We start from the raw sequence: 16834 nt of genomic DNA on the forward strand, positions 1-16834 counted from the left end.
CAACCAAAAGCCCATACCTGAACAGAGAGAAACAGAGACCCTAGAATGCCAATGGGACAATCTAGCCATCAAGGGCAAAAAGGCCACACCATGAGAACACAAAAACATTGTGTTCATACCATGTCTAGTCAGAGCGAAATGTAACATCAGCAAGCTACAAATGCCAAGATGACTAGACATGACACTCTTGATGAGAGATGTACCTTGAGCAACACTGCACAGACAACCCAAGACATTGGTGGAGAATCCACGTCTGGTCATGCAAGTGGGGACTCAAGGGCATCTGTCAGAAGGCTTAAACTTACAAGCCAGGACCCAGAAGAGGAAGACATATACCACCGACTTATCTTAGGGTCAAACTCACCGCGAAAAGAGAGCATACTATTGATGCTCTGATTGATGAAGGAGCTGATTTTAATATCTTGACCTATGAATCATGGACCCTACTAGGCCAACCAGAGCTGATACCGACTAGTGCAACTCTTAGCCCTTATGGGGGACACCCACAAGCACTCATAGGGAAGTGCAAAATCCTTGCGACAATTGAAATGAAAAGCTTACCTATCATATTTCATATTCCTCCAAATAGTGGTAAATATGGTAAGGAAACCCTCCTGGGAAGACCCTTCAAAAGGGCGACCAAATGTGAGGTTGACTATGTAGCACAAAGAATACACCTGACACTACCAGGTGTGAGGATAGTCACGACCTTTAGCAAGGGTGACCTCATCGAACCTGGAGGGAAAGGCAAGCAAGGTGCTAACATAACAGTCAAGCCTGCGGACGAGAGCAAGGACTTGTTGGAAGAGTTAATACAAGCACAGGTCGAAAAACGAGAACCAGCGAGTGAGGCCATGCCGAAAATAAGAAGGTCAAGAGACAATGCCAAGGACTGGCTGTGGATTTACAAATATCGTAGAAGACCCCAAAAGAAACCCAAGCCTTATAGACGAAGGCATCGATGGAGGATCAGCACAATGCCGCGATGGATATCCAAAGCGTTGCTATGTGCTCAAGGGTATTACGCAGGAAACCGATGGATTTGGGTGCCAAAATCCCCTGCTATACCACCTCTATCAGCTGAAGGCCAGAGTACATCAAAAGCAACAAAGCACAGGAGGAAATCTAAGAGAAACTCTAGGTCTCGAGGCAAGAAACCAGACATGAGTATTCGAAAGAAAGAGCCTCAACCTAGCATGCTTAATAAGCAGATATCATATGTAACCATTGAGCATGCACAAAAGCCATTAGTGCCCAATGAGCCTTTGATTTTCCAAGGGGAGAACAAACATCATAGGCACAACATTGCTCATGGCAAGGCTACTCGCTCAACAAAGCAAATGGCACAATCATCTAATAGCCTTGAGAAAATCATTCAGCTAGTGCCACATCCACCTAGGAGTCCTAGATCTCCTACGCCCTCTTCTCCCAAACAGACACAGGAAGCACTACAGGAGTTGTCAAGGGCGACTGCTCAATTCTAATCTCTATCTCCATCTAAGCTTCCAACCATCAAAGAGGTGGGACATGACGCCATCTATAGCTCTCGACCCAAGGATATGCCTGAGCCACCTAATGCGACTAGATCAACTCATATTTGATCTACATAGATGAGTGCTCAAAGGCCAACAAAAGACACAACCACTTCTGATCGCCCTAGGGACTTGACACCGCAATCCATCAAGGGTAGCTAGCCCACTAAACTAGTTGCTACTACTTCCAATCAGGGATCACAGCAGTCACAGCCCTTGGCCGTGACAATGCCCCTTGTGGAACATGTCCTTAGAAGTTTACATGTGGAGGAGGTGTCACAACCAACTTCCTCGACAACTCCAGCACTTTCAAAGTGCCTAAAGCCTAGGCTGGAGGAGTTACACGCAAGAGAGTTGGCTGAAGAGCTAGACTCTCCGAAAAGGGAGACAGTTGTGCTCTCACAACCTAGCGAGGCTATTCAATAGGCCACGGCCACGTCCCATAAGGACACACTAGAGAAAGAGAATGTTGAGGTCCAACCAAGCACATCAATGGTTGACCTAGTCCAAGGTCCTGAGTCATTGAGAGATGCACCTACACTGACCAAGAAAAAGAGGAGAAAACAATGAAAACAATAGCAGTTGCAGGTGGTTGCGGACCCCAAGGTCATCGGGACGAAGAGTGTGGGAGAGCTGATGAATAAAGCATCAAGTCCATCCACCAATGAGCCCACTGATGCCTCTCCTAATAGTGGTGAAATCTCAGACACATCCGTGTGCTCGGACAAATCAAAGCAGTCGTTACCATCAATGGCTGCTTGCAACACTCTATCCACTAACAATAAAACTCGCATTGAAAAATCAAGAGTGGATACCACACTGTCACGACAGGGTGACGAATTCACACTAGTCACACCCAAGGAGAACCATGAGGCAATAACGAAGCCTCAAGAGAAACAAGGAAACCCCAAGAGCATGAGCAATCCTAGTGTTGACCAATCTTGCTCATATAGGCATGAACCCCTAGCCATGCTAAAGCCTAGGCAACCTCCTAGAACCTTGCATGAAATAGCGACCGAGCAAGCCCTCGTTGAATATAGAAGTGTCACAGAATGCTTAACTGAATTGGATGCTAAGCTCAAGGTGTTCGCAAGTGTTTACATCCTTGCGGACATGGGCACAATCCCCAAGGAGCAACTTGGAGATTACTTGCCCTTCCCTTTATCTTGGGAAGAGCATGAACATCTTGACAAGCACTATAACAAGCTCTTACATGAACGCATGCGACTCATCTCTGATGAGGAGGCTGACAAACTACGCTTAACTGTCACGTTCAATGAAGTGCTCTACCGACCGAATCTCGTAGACATAGAGCAACTAAAGCGACTGTCAGCAGGCCAGAGTCAATTTTAGCAGCGTTGGTGCGAATGCTGCGTTGTAATGGCCGAACTAGGGGCTCAGATCATGACAATCTCTGAGGAGCGATTGGCCAAATAGTGATCCCAAAGGGACCCAACTTATGTGGCACCAACTTCCCTTCGAGTGCTGACTGCCATTCAGGGTACGGACTTGGCTGAACCTAGCCAAGAAAACTCTCTATTTGATAAGATTCTCACTGAAGAGGAGTTACATATTGCCAATAGACTCGGACAAGGGTCTGTGCTGCTCGATGTGGCAAAATATCTATCGGTACTGAGTAAGCTGCCACGAGTGCTGGATGCATGTGCCATGCTCCAGTACAATCCCGAGTTCTACAATTGGTTCTTATCCTCGTGACGTGACATGGATTCATAAATATGTATATAAATAAACATTGATTTTTGTGTCACCATGTATAAACAATATCAACACACACAAGCAATGATAGTTAAGCGTAGGAAGAAGAGTTGGGTCTAACAGGCTAAGCTCCTCAAGTCCTCCTCTCATCACGCATTTAAAAGCCGTGTGACCATCCCCACCTTCAAGTGAAGGGCATGCAACCCACATTACTGCCATAGAAAACCTTGACCAACAACTCTGATGGTGTAGACAGGGTGCAGCCCCTTTCTATACAACTTCTTCCCTTTCCGGTCTATCCTTACGAGGAGGAGCCCTGCCTAAATCCATGAACGCCAGCTGACGTAACTCAGCGTGAACCAATATTTGCTAATGGCAGGAGGCTAAATATACATCACGGGGACCATCCCTCTACAACAAGCATTACATGCCCCACCCCTCCCCTTCTCGTCCTATGCGCTTAATAACCTGCACTATAATCCCTTACATATGAATGGTCTTATCATGTAACAAATCCTAATCCTTGATTCGCATCTTACAAGCCCTCACGAGGAAAATATGGAGAACCAAGGGTAGCTAGCTTGCAAGGACGCTCTCCGCAGCCGACGGGAACATGCAGCACACGCCCCTCCGCCGGTGCACTACGTGCCCACTCTTAAAAGGTCCGCCAAGAAACGCGGCCCCAAGTGATACCGTCCAGGACAAAGGCCGAAGAATCCGCGGGCCAGGGGAGTGGACGCTCAGGGAGGCACACAAAATGTGGCAACGCTAGTTGCAAAGACCCCCAACGCACACTCGGGCACCAGGTGCTCACGAAGTGACAAGGCGGCCAGGGATAGGGCAGAATTTAATGAATTGTTTAAAGACATTCTGGAAACGGTAGCGGCCCAGGACTACACCATTCATGTCCTGGTCGACATGTTCCCTGCCCAGCCTCATGGGAGCCCCACACTAGCACCGCCCTAGTCGCCTAGCCAACCGGACTCACCCCACCTAGTACCTATCGACTAAGCCCCTATGATGTACAAGTAGCTTGACAAGTCATCATGCCATAACTTTTTGTTCTTGATGAGTAAAGGGGCAAGATCCCCACTTGTACACACTTCCTTCACCTACCGTTAATGTATGCGATCTTAACAAGTAATGGGATAGGCATCATAGCATTCTGAAAAATTATGTCTTAACATGATTGCATTGGTTCGATGTACTTAACGCAAGTGAGCATATACTCTCACGAAGTGACAAGTGGATGCAGAATGACACAGGTCAAGGTCTAGAGGCGTTTAATATCCGAGTCACCACAAGACCACCAACCCCACAAAGAACCATTATGGAGGAAGTGACAGGAATACCAAGAAACAAAAGCCATGACGGAAACGCCACTGGATGAGAACCAAAGGACACCTCTGCAGAAAAAGCACATATTGCAACTGAGCATGGCCAAAGTATAATCATCGATTACCTCCTCCTTCTTGGCTAAACTCTATGTTCAGGCAAGAGCCACGCTCTCAACAAGGGCGAACGTCTCTTCATCATCCAGGATTCAATTCGCAAGATGCTCTGCCCTTGTCCATGCATAGCTCACTCCAAGTGCTACCTCAATTGTTCGATGTCTCACATGTTACAAAGAGGTTTGCCAAATCTCAAGTGTTTCTCTTCATCCCAACAACAGTTTCTCTAGCATCAAGGCTGGTGACACAATCACCTCTATAATATCAATTCTTCATAGCCTCTAAATCTCAACATTTCCCAATCGAAATGAAAGGCTAACCGCCTCAATGTATGGCATTGATTGTATTCATTTTTTCCACAAAAAAAGAGAGAAAAAAAAGAAAGAAAGAAAAAAAAGAAAAGAAAAGAAAAGGAGAAAAAAAAAGAAACAAAGAAAAAGAAAAAGGAAAAAAAAACACACACGATCACAGCACCACACCTAGGGGTCCTCAAATTAGGTACGTCCAGTGACCTTGGTCGGCTGGCTCCCTCCCTAATTCCCTAGCCCTTTGTACATCCCCCACAATTGTTTAGGGCACATTAAGGGCAAAAGATACCTAGGGAGCTTTCCTCGCCTATGGTTAGACCTGTCACCCTGAACCACTTGCACAATTCTTTTGCACTCCATCTCAATGCCATTACAATCAACAGTGGTAAGCAAGGCATGAAAGACAATGGAAAAGTACACCATACTTTTCAAGCACTGCAAGTAGCCACTAGCTACCCAAAGCTAAGACATCAAGGAGCTCAATTATGCTACATTGCCTTGATAAGACCATAATGATGTCTCAAGCAATCTTCAAGTGTACTCTCCATCTTCATCGACAAAATTTTCCATCAATTTAGCCCCTTGCTTCATTGTCCCATTGCTATACAAGGAACCAGGTCGATAGTCTTCTAACTAAGTATACCTAAATATGCACGTATACTCACTTAATATTCACACTATAACCCATCACAGTTTGGGTCCTCAAGTGCAGGACAATACTCCAGGCTTGCTTAGAGTTCAACCTGTCTCCCAAACTAATCAAAATATGTCTTGTGCACGATATGAAGACTAGCACTACCCCTTAGGGAGAGAGCACATGAGAGGTTTTCCAATTGCAGGTATTAAAGACTCCAACGACAGTGCCGTCACCTCTACATCAACACTCAACTCTGAACTCTTGTCCTTTACTTCATCATGCAAGACCACCAGAGAACCATCACGAGCAGAATCCACCATGAGCATCCCAAGAACACCAACACCCATGCCAGCTATGAGTGACCATTCCCAACAAAGAGTAGCCCTATCGCCTCCTACAACAATCATATCACTAGCCAATCAGAACAGCAAAGTGCCACCAACGACCTTCATCTGTGTGTGAGGGTGAGGGAACGAGGAGGAGAAGCTCTCCATCTTCTCCTCTCTTCTTCTATTCTCTTCTCTTCTCTTGTCTTGCTCGCAACAATGGAGCTTGGAGCTTGGAGCTTGAGGATGGAGCTTGTTTGAAGCTTGCACTTGGATCGTGGAGCTACCGGAATGCGTGGGAGAGAAGGTAACTCGAACGGCACGAAGGTAAGCTCACTACACTCGTAAGGTAGGTATGGCGCGTCGGCTATGTGAGAGGTAGCCATTGGTGCTCGGCTTGGAATGCTTGAAGCAATAAGCGGTCCGTGGATCTTGGTGGTTGAGTGAAAGCTCCCACACCTTCCCTGAGTTCATGATCCTCTGGCAAGAAAGCATCGTGTCCTTGATATACCATCTTCTTCATGGTTCTTGACCTTCGAGAGTATAACTGTGGCCAGCACAATGGACATGCATGATAACCTGAGGTAACCAGACCTGTTCCAACACGATGACCTAGTGAATACTTACTTGAACGAGATAAAATATAGATATTACCAGCGAGAACAAAGGCCTGCTCACGTAAGCACTCTCCGAATCTTGAAAAGTCATGCATTGTCCACATGAGAATGGCTCGAATATTGGCTGACCGCCGACCATCACGCTTGCTCATATCTTGCACGGTGACCCCCTCCTCCCACAAAATCTTAAGCTCATCGACTAATGGACGAAGATATACGTCTATATTTTTGACTTTGTAGCGACCGGGGATGAGTAAGCTAAGGATACGATGTCCTTTCTTCATAGAAATCCATGGAGGGATATTGTAGTTGACAAGGACTATAGGCCACACACTATAAGAAGTTGAGCGCAGACCGAATGGGTTCATGCCATCCATTGCAAGACCGAGCCGAAGATTCCTTGGCTCTCGAGCAAAGCCTGGGAAGGTAGAGTCAATGTGGCTCCATGCACGTGAATCCATTCGTGGACCTATTCTACGCATGCCACGTTGTCAAGCTCACCATGTCGGACGTATGAAACATGTGGTTTATGCGGCAGATAAGCGGAACGTGTCTGAGAACTTTTTGAGGGATGGTTTACCCATGCAAGTCCAATCGATACCTATGAGCACCACACTTTGGATATGTCTCCATAGTCTCGTATTCTCCTCGAAACAGTATGCAATCGTTGATATATGCATGGATGTTATTGTAGTCCATGCCAAGCTTTCGTGCATCATCACGAGACTCAGGCATGGTATTTGCAGGTGGTAATATATGATATTTCAATAACTTGAAAAAAAATCATAAAATACCTTGAAAGAGCACAAATGTTTGTAATAATAGTGTCGAAAAAATAATTCAATGAAGTGTATATGCAAGGTACCTGAACAACTCGATCACACTCGTATCGCTTCACCCGTATTTTGCTTATACACTTAAGAGTGCAAGCACTGTCTTCAGCCGAGATACTCGGCACCCATCATATAATGGTATGGATGTTTTCTCTCTAAGCAGATCAGAAGTCTCAATATCTATGGAAATCAATGCATCAATCATTGCCTCCATCTTAGGCTCCAAGATTGTAGGTAGATCTGGAAGGTTGCTTGTCTCCTCTAGCATTCACGGTATAGATTGGCCTTGCAAGTGGTGGATTGGCTATTGTACTCCATCTATCGCACACCCACATACTCTTCTAATTGGCTGCAAAGGGTGCACTCCTCCTTGGGATGAGACATCACCTCCCTGGATAGAAAATTCGCCAACAAGACCCAATCTTATTGTGTATGGTATTCAATTAGCTTGCGAGTACAATGCATGATTGATATTAACTTCAAATTACCGTTTGCTGTAAATCCGCAATCGCCTAATCAATGATCTCAGATTGAAACTCGCCAAATCGTCGTATATGTTTTATAGACAATCGACGTTTTCATCTATTTGCTAGCTTGCATTGAGAGCAAAAACATGGAACATGCTGATTAAGATACGCCTCATGATCTTGAACAAAAGGACCTTCTTCATTTTCCATTTTGTCTATGTTACAACAAACAATTTGTTTTTGTTATCATTCTTTTCTTTTATTAAATTGTTATCCTCTCCTTCCATCTCTCTATTTTTCTATGACCTAGCATATAGTATCATAGAACACTAGTATTTAGTACCTGGTACTCAGTACCTAGCACATAATATCATAGCATATTAGTATCTAGCACCTAGTACTTTAGTATCATAGTGCCAAGTACCCAGTACTATGATACTATGTAGCAGGTGCCACGGTACCCTCTCTTTCTCTCTTTCCCTATTAGGTTTAATGATTTTCTCTCTTTTTCTCTCTCCTCTCCTCTCCCTAATTTTTTTTCTCTCTCATCTCCCTCTCTCATTTCCCTTTCTCTCTTTCTCCCCCTCTCTCATTTCCTCTCCCTCCCTCACCCTAACCCTCTCTTTCTCTCTTTCCCTATTAAGTTTAATGATTTTTCTCTTTTTCTCTCTCCTCTCTCTCTCTCTCATTTCCTTTTCTCTCTCCTCTCCCTCTCTCATTTCCCTTTCTCTATTTCTCTCCCTCTCCCATTTCCTCTCCCTCCCTCACCCTGACCCTCTCTTTCTCTCTTTTCCCATTAGGTTTAATTATCTTTCTCTCTTTTTCTCTCTCCTCTCTCTCTCAATCCTTTTTCTCTCTCCTCTTTCTCTCTCATTTCCCTTTTCCTCTTTCTCTCCCTCTCATTTCATCTCCCTCCCTCACCCTGACCCTCTCTTTCTCTCTTTTCTCATTAGGTTTAATTATCTTTCTCTCTTTTTCTCTCTCCTCTCTCTCTCATTCCTTTTTCTCTCTCCTCTCCCTCTCTTATTTCCTTGTCTCTCTTCCTCTCCCTCTCTCATTTCCTCTCTCTCCCTCGCCCTCACCCTCTCTTTCTCTCTTTCCCTATTAGATTTAATGATTTTTCTCTCTTTTTCTCTCTCCTCTCTCTCTCTCTCTCTCATTTTTCTCTCTCCTCTCCCTCTCTCATTTCGTTTTCTCTCTTCTTCTCCCTCTCTCATTTTCTCTCCCTCCCTTGCCCTCACCCTCTCTTTCTCTCTTTCCCTATTAGGTTTAATGATTTTTCTCTCTTTTTCTCTCTCCTCTCTCTCTCATTTCTTTCTCTCTCCTCTCCCTCTCTCATTTACCTTTCTCTCTTTCTCTCCCTCTCTCATTTACCTTTCTCTCTTTCTCTCTCTCTCTCATTTCCTGTCCCTCCGTGACCCTGATCCTCTCTTTTTCTCTTTCTCTATTAGATTTAAATTTTTTTTCTCTTTTTCTCTCTCCTCTCTCTCTCTCATTTTTTCTCTCTCATTTTTTCTCTCTCCTCTCCCTATGTCATTTCCCTCTCCCTCCCTCTATTTTTCTCTCTTTTTCTCTCTCTCATTCTCTCTTTTTCTCTCTCCTCTCTCTCTCATTTCTTTTTCTCTCTCCTCTCCCTCTCTCATTTCCTTTTCTCTCTTCCTCTCCCTCTCTCATTTCCTCTCCCTCCCTCACCCTCACCCTCACCCACACCCTCTCTTTCTCTCTTTGCCTATTATGTTTAATATATTATCTCTTTTTCTCTCTCCTCTCATTCTCTCTCCTCTCCCTCTCTCATTTCCTTTTGCTCTCTTCCTCTCATTCTCTCATTTCTTCTCCCTCCCTCTCCCTCTCTCATTTCCCTATTATGTTTTCGTTTCCCCCCCTCTCCCTCTCTCATTTTCTCTCTCTTCCTCCCCCTCCCTCTCTCATTTCCTCTCCCCCTCCTATTTCTCCCTCTCCCTCTCTTTAATTTCCCTCTCTTTCTCCCTCTCCGTCTCCCTCATTTCTTCTCCCTCTCTCATTATATACAAATTATACAAAAAATAAATAAATAAGAGAGAGAATGCACTCTCCCTTCCTCTCATTCTCTCATTTTATCCCCCTCCCTCCTCCATTTCCTCCCTCTCCCTCTCCCTCCCTCTCCCTCTCCCTCTCTTTCTCTCTCATTTTCTCTCCCTCTCTCAATATATATACACAAATCATATAAGCAAAAGTAAAAGAGAGAGAGAATCCACTCTCCCTCTCTCATTTCCTCCCCATCCGTCTCTCTCTTCCTCTCCCTCTCTTTCTCTTTCTCTTTCTCTCTCCCTCTCTCATTCCCTCTCTCATTCCCTCTCCCTCTCCCTCTCCCTCTCTCATTCCCTCTCCCTCTCCCTCTCCCTCTCTCATTTCCTCCCCCTCCCCCTCCCTCTCCCATTTCCTCCCTCTCCCTCTCTTTAATTTCCCTCTCCCTCATTTCTTCTCCCACTACAACTAAAAGGCCTCTTAGACACACTTTTAGACGCGATTTTTGAATATAGAGAAAATCTTACAGGCACGACTACCCGCCCGTCTATTTGTGCGTCTACAAACTCACGTCTATAATCGCATGTATTAAGGAATTTACACACAGAAATAGACTCACAACAGACACGCATATACACGCGTGGATACAAGCGCATTAAAAAACCAAAATTGTTATTTATTTAATTTATTTTATGTGTCTATGAGCGCATCTACATGGCAAATTAGACGGGCATATAGACACGCCCGTAGACGCGCTTTTACAAGCACCCATAGACACGAACGGAAAACAAAAAATCTCATTTTTTAAAAAAAGATATATATTTTTTAAATTTTAATTATGTAGCACGTATATGAGCGTGTGTACTCTACATTTTAGACACACTTATAAACGCGTGTTTTCTACAATTTAAATGCACGGATAGACACGCAAAACAAAACTGGAAAAAAAACCTCCCATACATTAGATTGTGCATTTGGGAAAAAGACAATGGATCTAAAAGCACAAGAATTCAAAATAAAAGTCCATGTATTCATTATAGATCAAAAGTATTTACATGGGAAGTTTAAGTGCTTGCGACCTAAAGCGTGGCCGCAAGTAGTAGACTCAAAGATGGATAATACATATACAAGAAAATAAGGCCATAGAGGAGGTATGATACTTCTCTACGAATCTAAATAAGTAACATCTTCGCTAGCACCACCATGGCTACTAGCGTCGCTATCCCCCTCCTCGCTATACTCCACATCCGAGTTCGCCTACACACACAAAAGATCAAGGTTGCTTATGTACACATGGTGGAAAAAAAGTTATAATTAGCTATACTTTTAATAGGAAAGTAAGAAAAACATACCTCCTCTGGCTGTCGAATCCTCATAGCCCGGTTGTATTGGTCCTTAGTGATGAGACCCTCCTCATAGAAGTGAAGCCATGTGGTTGCGTGGTTATGGCCTCAATGGTAACCTACCTCTCTAGGAGTAGGTATCCTACCAACGATAGTAGTCAGCAAAACAATTATGATATATACAAACAATTATGAGACACAATGTATTAGAACAAATTATATAAAGAATTGAAAGAAATATAAATTTTAAAAAACTAGAAATCAAAATATACTTACAAACTCTGCCTCCCATGACTCTCTGCTGCCCGATCCGTAATGCGACGATCCCACGGTTTCCATTTGGATACGTCATGCCTCTACGTGCTGGTGACTCTTCACTTTCTTTGCTGCTTTCTTCTTGGCTTTCTTCCACTCTATGCGGTGGCACATAGGTGGTTGGCTATAGGCTCCACACCCCTCCTCCTATCTCCGCAATGAGTCCTTGCCGCGTCATGAGATGGGATCTTTTGTTGTGAAGCAAATCCCTCAATTTTGTGCGTCCCTAATCATCCGAGAATCGCTAACCCTTAGGATTTGGGTACCTCCTATGGACTGCCCTCAACACCTCTTGCCACAAGCCGCTTTTCTGATTTTTGAAGTAAACGAAACAATCTTTATATGTCGCATGCACGACACTCCTCATGTATGCCATTACATCCCTTCCTTCATCATCATGGAAGATGCCACCAGTATCTGTAACTCTATAGTACTAGCATACAGGCTCCTCTATATGATCTACTGGTGAGGGTGATCACTCGCCACCTCTTAGGCAACCCCCAGACAAGCCTCGTCCTCCCCCTCGACTCTTCCTCCTCCCTCTCTGTCGACTACCCTCTGCCTCGCTGGATGCACGTGCTTCTGCAGATGCACATGCGTCGGCTGACGCTTGTGCTTCAGCCGATACATATATAGGTGTTGCACGTGGAGTACCTGCAATTGGAGTTTGGGAAGTAGTGCCAGGCAAAGACGTCAGAGGCGTTCTAGACATGACGCCGAATACCTCGTCTGCTGTGGGAGAGCGGCCAAGGTGTCTGGTCATCTCTCCCATGAAGTCTTCCCTACTAGGAAAACCTCCAAAAAATGCATTGACCTCCCTACCAAACAAGCCCAATGTATCATTCATGCGATCCAAATCTGGGTCATTGCTAGATAAACCAGGATGCGATATCTGCAAAAAAAAACACAGGAAAAAGATAAATTTGTTTGCATACAAAAAATCATATATTACCTTCATCCACACATAAACATTTTCAAAGAGCCATAATCCTTGATACAATCCAACATTAATTATAAAAAATCATTCGGTGAGCCTAGAATCATTATGTAAGAGAAGGCTTTTGATGCTCACACATTTTCATTTTCTTCAAGTGTATTTTGCAAGCACTTACTAAGGTTCATTTAAGTGAAACAAAGGTGTGGAAATCCCATAGAAAAAATACATGGATGCTCATGGCACTTGAAAGTGCTAATAATCTAGCTTTCTTTAGACATTGAGCATAAAACTTAAGTGCTAATGCTTCTCATAAATAAGAAATCCACCCAAGTCCCACTCTCAAATATGGGGTTAAGATTTAGCCACTTGGTCAAATCTTTACTCCTTATTTGAAAGTGGAGCTTGGAAGATTACCAAATTCTCTAATATGGTATCGAAAGTATAATGCTACCTAATTCACTACGTTGGAAGGCTAAAGCTTCTAAAAATTTGATCATGAATCAAGAAAATTTATAAACACAAACATGGGATTGATCACATTCATCATTGCAAAAATATATTGTTGATTAAAAAACTAGATCTACAACCCATGCCCATTGTATTTTTGTTCTTAGTTTGCTTTAGTTATCAATATAAAGAAACTTAATAAGCACAATAACGTTTAGGCAATGAAAATTGTTTTTTTATTAGAGCTGGCTGGCGCGTGTATAAGCGCATCTAAAATGCAGGATAGACACGCTCTCAGACGCGTCCCTAAATTCAACCCTCTATTCAGAGCGCGTGTATATCTGCATCTGAGATGCAGTATAGACGTGCTGTCAGATGCGATTTCTAGGTCAATGCTTCTGGTGCGCGCATGTATCCTCGCGTGTGGACTGCATAATACACGCACCTGGAAACACGAACCTGAAGTCAAAGCTTCTGGGCAGGGCGCGTGTATTTGCGCATCCCACATACAAGATACACGCGCTCTGAGACGCGGCCTTAGACGCAATGAGAGAAAACATAGCTTCGTGTCTAACCCTGCATCTGTACTGAGATGTAGACATGCTGGCAAAAGCACTCAGTCGGTTGATTTCAGTCCGATGACCGCCATTCATGATTTATTTGTGCATAACCTTGGGTGTTTGGTGTGGCGGGTGGTGGCACTTCTTCCTTCTCCTTCTTCCTCTCCTTGGTGAGTTACTCTCCCTTGATGCTTGCTTGCTGCTTATTGTCTCCTTCCGTTGCTTCTTCTTCCTCTTGTTCTCCTCTCTCTTGTTCTCTCTTTCTTCCTCTCCTTGGCTTTCCTTTTTTCCCTCTTGTGTATTTGAAATGAAAGAAGAGGTGAGTCATGAGGAGGTGAGGCATGAAGAGACTGCATATCGGCTAAACTCGAGCTTCAGAACCACAAAAATCGCAGGAAAGGAAAGGTGCAGTTTGAGAAGAAATGATTTAAGTATCTTTTAAATAGACACGCATTTAGGTTTTATCATAATTTTTTGTTTTTAAGATAAGTTTTGATAGTAAGTTCTTATCATAAGTTTTAATGTATTTATGATAAGTTTTGTGTATTTAAAATTGAGATCTTAGAATAATTAATACGCCAGCTTGAAGTTTTTATGTAAACATATGAATGATAAATATTCTGATGTTGTCATGAATTAGGTTTAATCATGTTGTCATCACCTAGTGCAGTGCATACTGATGAGTCAACGAGCACATCCTCAAGTGAGGATGAAACATTGCATCTTCATAATCGAGATGCATGGCTACGACAAAAAATTAAATGCATGTGTGATTGTTGTCGAGGGTGTATTTTTCGAGCACGTCGAGTTGTAATGTCACACCTCAGCATGTATGGAGAATGGGATCGAGAAAAATCACCGGTATTCATTGTTTTTTTTTAACACTAAGATTGCTAGTCTATGTTACTCAATATATATCAATGTACATGAAACTCCCTTTTGTGGTTGAGCAGGATGCGGTGCCACATCCTCAGATGCTCCCTCTCGAGCGTCGAGAGGCTGCAAAACATCGACGCGAGAAGACAGTTTTCAAGAAGAGTGGAAATTGACGACCATGATAGTAGCCCTCATGAAATGCCCCATCAAGTCATAGAGGATGAGATTTTGGACAACATGGTATACCATTTATTTTTGCAACTGGTTCAGAGAGAAGGTCACTCTACGAAGCCAGATGATCCACTATACGTAGCATCATCTACTCCATTGTATGAAGATTGTATGTACTCTGTTCTTCGTGCATCCCTCGAGATACTTAACTTATAAAAAATTTATGGATGGAGTAATGTCAGTTTGAATGCGTTATTGAAGTAGGTATCAATTCAGTTTGGCTTATGAATCATAATATTAATTGTTCTATTTTGAAATCAAACAGAAATATATGTTGGTGGTGTTTTAACTCACTTTTAAAAATATATGTAGGTTATTATCATAAATGCTTTCAAAAGGAAACAAATTGCCAAATAAGAGAGAGCAAGCAAGATATTACTTGACATCTCTGGGAGGCCTCGATTATGTCAAGATCCATGCATGTGTCAATGATTGTGTCTTATTTCGTGGGATTCATGAGTTCGCACGAGAGTGTCCTGTTTGTGGCAAATCAAGATACGAAGTGGAGATGAAGTCAATGGATGTGCCTCGTAAAGTTTTGCGACATTTTTCGATTGTTCCACGTATAAAACTTATGTTCAAGTGTAAGTCTATTGGAAAGCTCATGTCATGGCATGCTAGTCATCGTTCAAGTGATGGAAAATAGAGGATCCCTGCAGACACACCGGCATTGCAACATATAGATAATTTATGGCCCATTTTCAAAGAAGAGCCAAGAAATTTGAGATTTGGTTTAGGTATGGATGAAATCAATCCATTTGGTATCAAAAGCACATCATACAGTGTATGGCCAGTGGTATTGGTGAACTATAATATTCCTCCATCCATGGCAATTAAAAAGGGACATGTAATGTTGTCCCTTCTGATTCCTGAAAAGCACAAGGTAAAAAACATGGACATTTACTTAGAGCCTTTGATTGAAGAGTTAGAAATGTTATGGGAAGATATTGAGGTGCAAGATACAAGCGCATTTGCATCCTCTGAAGATTTCACGTTGAAGGCCATGTTGTTATGGACCATGCATGACTTTCCAAGATACGGAGAGTGTTCAGGTACATGTATATAACTCTATATTTGAAATTCAAGACTTGAATCAATTGCATTTTATTAATTCACTTGTTTGTTCAGGTTTAACCACATCAAGATATCATGCATGTCCTATTTGCGGTCCCTCTCTAGTTTCCTCTAGGCCAGTACGTTTAAAGAAGGTTATCTACTAATATGTTCTCCCTACTAATGGAATGACTCCACAATCTCTAACCATTCGAGATTGGAAGGAGAGATGGATTAATACCGACAGCCACCCTCCACTCGTCATGAGTCGGTAAGAAGTGTATTTCTCTCGATTGACTTTAAAGTATTTAACATGATGAATTGTTTACATAATATATTGTTTGTTTGTTAGGTTCTCTATATTTTTTCGTCTTTCGTACTGGACTGAACTCAAGATCAATCACTTGTTGGACCCCATGCGCATATTCAAAAATGTTGTATCTACATTATGGGATCACTTGATAGGGATTCGTGATTCAGTCATTTACGTAACATTGGTCTCATGAGACGATCCTGGCCACGCATTGGACCCAGAGAAAAGATTGAGCTACCCCATGCACCTTGGATGTTGTCAAAGAACGAGGAAAAATTAGTGAATGAACAAATATATAGCTTTCAAACACCCACAGGATGTATGAGATGTCTCAAGAGAGCCTTCATAAAGAAAAAGAAAAGAGGTGTGGAGTAGCTATCTGGTTTGAAGTCCCACGATTGGCACAAAATGATTCAAGTAAGAGTATCTCTAACCATGAATATAGTAATTAGTGGAGTAACTATGTGTAAAATTTGCGGTATGATGACTTTTTCCTCAACTAATTATTTGATCTATGAATATTGTTTACATTCAATTCGTACTTCCTACTAGCATATCCCATTGTGTATCCAAAGATGTACGCGATATCATTTACAAGATGGGAGAGCTTGTGAGGTGTGTATACATTGTATTTTTTCATTATATATCTTTGAATTTCTACACAAAAATAAACAATTCTCAAATTCATCCTAAGAGATACGTGAGCTCAAAGGAAATTGATCCAAACACATTGCAAGATGCTCGAGTATTATCTGTTGAGGTGGTTTTAGTGGAGGAAATATTTTCTCGATCCATTTTGACTACTCAATTACATTTACTCGTACATTTGATTGATGAGATCGCACTTTGTGGGACAGTTCATGCAAGG

The sequence above is a fragment of the Lygodium microphyllum genome, chromosome 17 (genome assembly GCF_053477565.2).
Source record: "Lygodium microphyllum isolate KBCC chromosome 17, Lygodium_microphyllum_v1.1.10, whole genome shotgun sequence".
NCBI lineage: Eukaryota > Viridiplantae > Streptophyta > Polypodiopsida > Schizaeales > Lygodiaceae > Lygodium > Lygodium microphyllum.